Consider the following 6,488-nt stretch of genomic DNA (forward strand, 5'->3'; position numbering starts at 1 on the left):
AGATGCCACTTGCCACCAGTTTGGCCATATTTCAGAGCTGCAACATCACTGGAGTGCCCAAAAGCACAAGGTGTGCAATACTCAGAGACATGGCCAAGGTAAGAAAGGCTGAAAGACGACCACCACTGAACAAGACACACAAGCTGAAACGTCAAGACTGGGCCAAGAAATATCTCAAGACTGATTTTTCTAAGGTTTTATGGACTGATGAAATGAGAGTGAGTCTTGATGGGCCAGATGGATGGGCCCGTGGCTGGATTGGTAAAGGGCAGAGAGCTCCAGTCCGACTCAGACGCCAGCAAGGTGGAGGTGGAGTACTGGTTTGGGCTGGTATCATCAAAGATGAGCTTGTGGGGCCTTTTCGGGTTGAGGATGGAGTCAAGCTCAACTCCCAGTCCTACTGCCAGTTCCTGGAAGACACCTTCTTCAAGCAGTGGTACAGGAAGAAGTCTGCATCCTTCAAGAAAAACATGATTTTCATGCAGGACAATGCTCCATCACACGCGTCCAAGTACTCCACAGCGTGGCTGGCAAGAAAGGGTATAAAAGAAGAAAAACTAATGACATGGCCACCTTGTTCACCTGATCTGAACCCCATTGAGAACCTGTGGTCCATCATCAAATGTGAGATTTACAAGGAGGGAAAACAGTACACCTCTCTGAACAGTGTCTGGGAGACTGTGGTTGCTGCTGCACGCAATGTTGATGGTGAACAGATCAAAACACTGACAGAATCCGTGGATGGCAGGCTTTTGAGTGTCCTTGCAAAGAAAGGTGGCTATATTGGTCGCTGATTTGTTTTTGTTTTGTTTTTGAATGTCAGAAATGTATATTTGTGAATGTGGAGATGTTATATTGGTTTCACTGGTAAAAATAAATAATTGAAATGGGTATATATTTGTTTTTTGTTAAGTTGCCTAATAATTATGCACAGTAATAGTCACCTGCACACACAGATATCCCCCTAAAATAGCTAAAACTAAAAACAAACTAAAAACTACTTCCAAAAACATTCCGCTTTGATATTAATGAGTTTTTTGGGTTCATTGAGAACATGGTTGTTGTTCAATAATAAAATTATTCCTCAAAAATACAACTTGCCTAATAATTCTGCACTCCCTGTAAAGTCCACACTTTTTCCGTCAATTGTTCCGTCTGTCCTGCTCACATCTCCAATGGTTGTACACGTTGTCATTAACGTAGATTCACTCCACATCAGCCGCTTTGCTAGCTAAAACACCGGTGTCGGCACATAAGGACGCTGTCATAGCCTGTCAATACGAATGTGAATCGCATCATTGGCTGGACTATGGGATAAGGTGGCATCGTTCTAATCCCATACGGGAGCAGCCATTCACTTACTGACTAACACTGCAAAACAGAATTGTTAAAGTTTTAATTTTAATTTCAATTCAGGTTAGATTTTTTTTTGTGCGCAACGCAGATTTTCTGTGCGGAGAGACCGTGCCAGCAGTGCGCAATTGCGCACGCGCGCAGTTTAGAGGGAACATTGTGCCCAGTATCAGCTTACACTTCATCTATAATATGGAAGAAACTGGCTACATTGTATACATATATTTGGGCAAATAGTGCATAAATTTCCCTTTGTGCAGTAATGTCCTCACTGTTTTGGAGGGTAATAAGTTGTCAGGAGTGGGTACTGAGATAGGCCTTCCAGGCTATAAAAGCAGGTCCAGATAAACTGCTCATGGATCTATCTTACATGCCACTAGGCATTAACCCTGTGTGGTGTTTGTATTTGTTACATTTTTAATTTTACATTTGTTGTATATGTTAGTTTTTTTTTTTTATTAGAAAATGGCCATGTCTGTGTCAGCAGTAAAATCAAGGCTTTAAATTTCCCTAACCCTAACCCAAGTTTTTTGGGACACAAGATAGTGTCTAATTTTTGCTTGGTTATTACATTGTTAGGATAGTAATAGTAGCGCTATTTTTTGTTTGGTTTGCAAACATATTAAATTCTTTTAGGATAAGTAGAGCCGCATAAATGTCCCTTTGGTAGACTTAGGTAGGCAAACCAAGCTGTTTTTCAATTTAATGTGGCAAAGAACATAGCCAAAGATAATGTTTGGGAAGTATTTCCCTATTTACCAGAGAGATACCATTTTATGGTTGCCCTTTATGCCAGTGGAATCAGTGTATCTGCCTGAAGACTGGGGCTGAAACTAGTCTGGAATGGTTAGCTCATTAGTTGGGCCTTTTACTTCACCTTTGAATTTTCAGAAGTAAATACACTGGTATTTGTCCATGGGTTTATGGCCTTACAAAATCTATGGCTAGTCTTTAAGAAACATGCTATATGATATGTTGGTATTCAGTTAGTTAAGCAATGTTACGTACAAAATTTTTCTTGCCAAGGGCTAATTTGCAAACCCAGTCCTTGGTTGGACTTTTTTTAAATTTAATTTTTATTTAACCTAAATTGCCCTAGTGCCAAATTGTTTATTAATAGTGTCAACTAAATACATATGCTGGAACAGGCAACATACTTATTTGGCTCCAAAAATGAGGGAAAATAGTTGGGAGAAATGGTGTTGTTATATTTTGGCCTTGAGGACTCTTAACACTTTGGAGAGTAGCCTTTTCATGTCCATATGTAGAATATATTTGTTTCTTCTTCAAAATATGCAATTCTGATTAGACTCTTGCATTATCCTATGAACTCTTGTTCTGTATTTTTGTAATGTGGATAAATTATAAATGATAAATAAAGAAATTATATATACATATGTATATTTATATAATTTGTGCTGTAGATTTCCACTACATCCTGGGTCAAATTTGACATTTCCTTCAATTATAAAATATAAAATTTGATTTATTTAGTGTATGCATACATGTCCATGTTATTGTTTAGTCAGAGATTTTACTCATATATTGGGGTTACTACATTTGCTAGGAAATGTGATGATGTCAGAGGATGAGCAGCATTATCATAGATGTCAGCTTCAATCAGGCGTAATGAAAGTTTTTGGGTGAAAATTGCTAACATGATACGATGCTTGTATAAGGTGTTAGGTGCACAGCTAGGGAACATGAGAACCTAGTCTCTGATATAGATTTAAAAAAAAAAAACTTCCGGTCTTAATATCTGTGTTCCCATCTTTGTTGCTCAAAATCAGATTGTGGAGGTTGTCTTTCTATGTGAGCTCTGCAACACACTGGTGAACTTTCTAGGGTATACCCCACCTCTTACCTTTTGACAGCTGGGATACACTTCAGTTTCCCCAAGAGCCTGAACTAGATAAGAAGAAAAAATGGATGGATTACTGATTGTGTAGGTATTTTTTACAGACAAACAAATATAGATTTTGTGTGGTATCATCTAAACTATGATCTAACTATCATAAACTGACACTTTGCTCAGTCCTAAAATGGAAAATTACCTAATTGACAGTCTATCCTATGTCAACAGTGGAAATTTCCTTTAGCCCTAAAACAAAATTGCTATCATGCACAGTCTATCCTGTGTCATCAGTGGAGAATTCTTACATTCAGTTTATTTTAGTCTACCCTATATGAAATTCACTGACACTGATGTAAATCCCAGAGCAGAAATTTCTGATTACATCATATCCTCAGCATTTGTGTCATATTGACAATAGTGCAATGCTTTGTGTGGTAAAAATGACTAAACAACTGCTACACCAACACGAAGAAATACATTGTGATTCTATACAATTTGAACAGGATAAAGTGGAAGAAGATGGATGGATGGATGGATGGTAAGTAAATAAGTAGATAAGTAAATAAATAAAAAGTAGATACTGTTGGAGCATTTTACACAACTGTGTGTTCTGACTCAAAATCAATCAGCAGTCTATAAAAACTACTATGACTAAAAAGTAAATACACTTTTTCTGTTTGCTGACATCATTTGACAGTCATATGGTTACTTCATTAGCCTTGTGTCATTAAGTGAAGTCCCTCACATTATTTTTCTTTGAATAAAGTTCAGAAGTTCTTGTTTTTCTATCTCTATTTTCATCTCTTTTGTGGTTGCTCTAGCTGTTGTTGCAAGAACTGACATGCATGTTGCCTCCACCATGGTTTAAATCCTGCAGTGGTTTTTTTTTTCTTTTTTTGCTCAAAAATGATCAGACTTTAAACTTTGAAGAAAATTTAACTCAGAAGGAACACAAAAAGTGCACCTTTGATGCTGCAGCTCACCACCAGCCTTCTGCTGTGAAGTCAGTGTGGTGTGTATAATCCATATATAATCTATTTTGTCTGACCTCTAGCACATTTCTGTTTAGAGAAATGCAGTTTTGTTATTACTGTTTGTCGCCACAGACTGCTAGTTGTCTGTGCATGTCTTCTAGAATCAGTGTTTCTGCGAGGTGCGTGTTTATTTTTAACCAACTGTTGAAAGCTTATCAGGGCTATACATGGCAATTTCCTGGACATTGATACTAGAAAACACTGTCCAAAACACTGCTCCTGAACTGTACATGTATGGTTTTTGTCCAGATATCATATTTTTAGCTGTATTAAAATAGTAGACAGTTGAAATATTCGCTCATCGACTCAGTATTTGCTTTTTATTTTTCAGAGTAAGATACATTTTGAAAAATAAATAAATAAAACAATTTGTTAAGCACCACCTCATCTTTTCCGCCTGACCTCTTTATTTGTCTTTCACTTTCTATTGACCAAAAATGAAAATTCAGTGATAACTTGCGCTCGGTACATGGGTATATCTTCTGCAAGACATCTTCTGTGCTGTAGCTCGGCGATAGAAAAAAAGTAGAGAACAAGAATCTTTCTGCTGCTTTCTAACGGTTATCCAGGAAGTGAATATGAAGAGCATGCATTTTACTTGACTTAAACCAAGAACAAAGATCCACCTCCCTTGCCCATAAAATTCAGTCATAAAAGAAACCTGCACAGCAACAACGATCATGAGGACCTGCTGCAGGAGCAGATGGTTTGTGCAAAAGTTAGCCTGTGCTGTTGCCGTATTTTTAAAACAGTAAATACATAGAAAATTTATGAAACAGCTGCAAATAGCTTTTTTAAAATGCCTTTTAAAGCTTGCCTCACAGCAAGAGGTTTGAATCCACCATCTGGCTGGGTCCTATCTGGAGTTTGCATGTTCTCCTTGTGTCTGCATGAGTCTTCTCTGGTTAGTCCAACTTCCTCCCACAATCTACAGACATACAGCTCGTGGGGTTAGGTTAACTGGTAGATTTCCATTATATCATGAATCAAAATGGGCATTTCCTTCAACTATAAAATGGAAAATTGTGTGCACTTACTATATGAGTACATATGCATGCTGCTCTATTGGTTAGTCAAAGATTTTACTCATATGTTGGGCTGCTACAGTTGCTAGGGAGTGTGATGATGTCAGAGGATGGATGTCAGCTTCAATCAGGCATGATGAAAGTTTAGCATGATATGATTCTTTTATAAGGGCTTAGGTGCACAGCTCCTACAAATAGGTCATTTTACCCCATAAATAAGTGGTTGCAAGGGAACACGAGGTCCTAATATCTAATATAGATAAGAACCTTCCGGTTGTTTTCTGTGTTAGCCCTGCAACAGGCTGGCGACTTTAGTTTTGAGTTTACTAGTGTCACATCCGAGACCAGAATTTTTATTTTATTTTATCAGTCTCTAAAACAGTTTATGGTGTTGCTGTGCAGAACTTTGAATGGGGAGAGGATGACTCACTTTGTTAAATGCTTGTTGCCTTAAAATCTCAGAAGCAAAGAGAAGAATCTAAAAAATTGAGAGAGGGGCTTGTCTCTGCTTTTTCCCCTTCTGCCTAACACGACCTGCTACAGCACGGGTGTCAAACGTAAGGCCCGGGGGACAGAATAAGCACAGTCCACTGGACTGCTTTGGAAAATGCCAAGAAAGGCATACATTTTTTTCCACAGGTTTTACAGCTTTTACTACTATTAGAGACCTCTTCCATTCATACACAAAAAGTTAAACAGTTAAACTGTATACAAATTTCAGTTTTTGTTGTTTTTTTTGACAATGGGTTCACAGTTTTGTTTTTTTGTTTTTTTAAAAAGGTACCTTTTTAGCTCCAGGATTAAATGTACAGTTAAACCTCTGCATAATGACAGAAAGGAGAATTTACCTGGTCTGGCTCACTTAAAATTAAAGTGGGCTGTATGTGGCCCACAATGTAACATGAATCCCTGTTCTACACCTGCAGAGATTCCTCTGGGCTTAAAGGGTGTTTTTAAAATCTCCTCAGTCTTGGAAAGTTCTTGCTTACAGAGCACCAGTGGGTTTCTCTCTTTAATATTGAAAGGTTTTTACCTTATGAACAGATGACTGTTATGAATTAGTAGTACATGAATATAGTTGAACTGAACTGAACTAGTGTGCCACAAGAAAGTTGCAGTCAAAATCCAGGCTGCAAAGCAAGGTTTACATATAGAACAGGTCACTACCAAAGTAACATGCTACAATACGCTACTGTTGTTTCGTATTGTTGATGTCAGTTC

The sequence above is a fragment of the Diplotaxodon limnothrissa genome, linkage group LG2, assembly GCF_057381915.1.
Source record: "Diplotaxodon limnothrissa isolate DT_005_m linkage group LG2, D_limnothrissa_male_GT1.1, whole genome shotgun sequence".
Lineage (NCBI taxonomy): Eukaryota > Metazoa > Chordata > Actinopteri > Cichliformes > Cichlidae > Diplotaxodon > Diplotaxodon limnothrissa.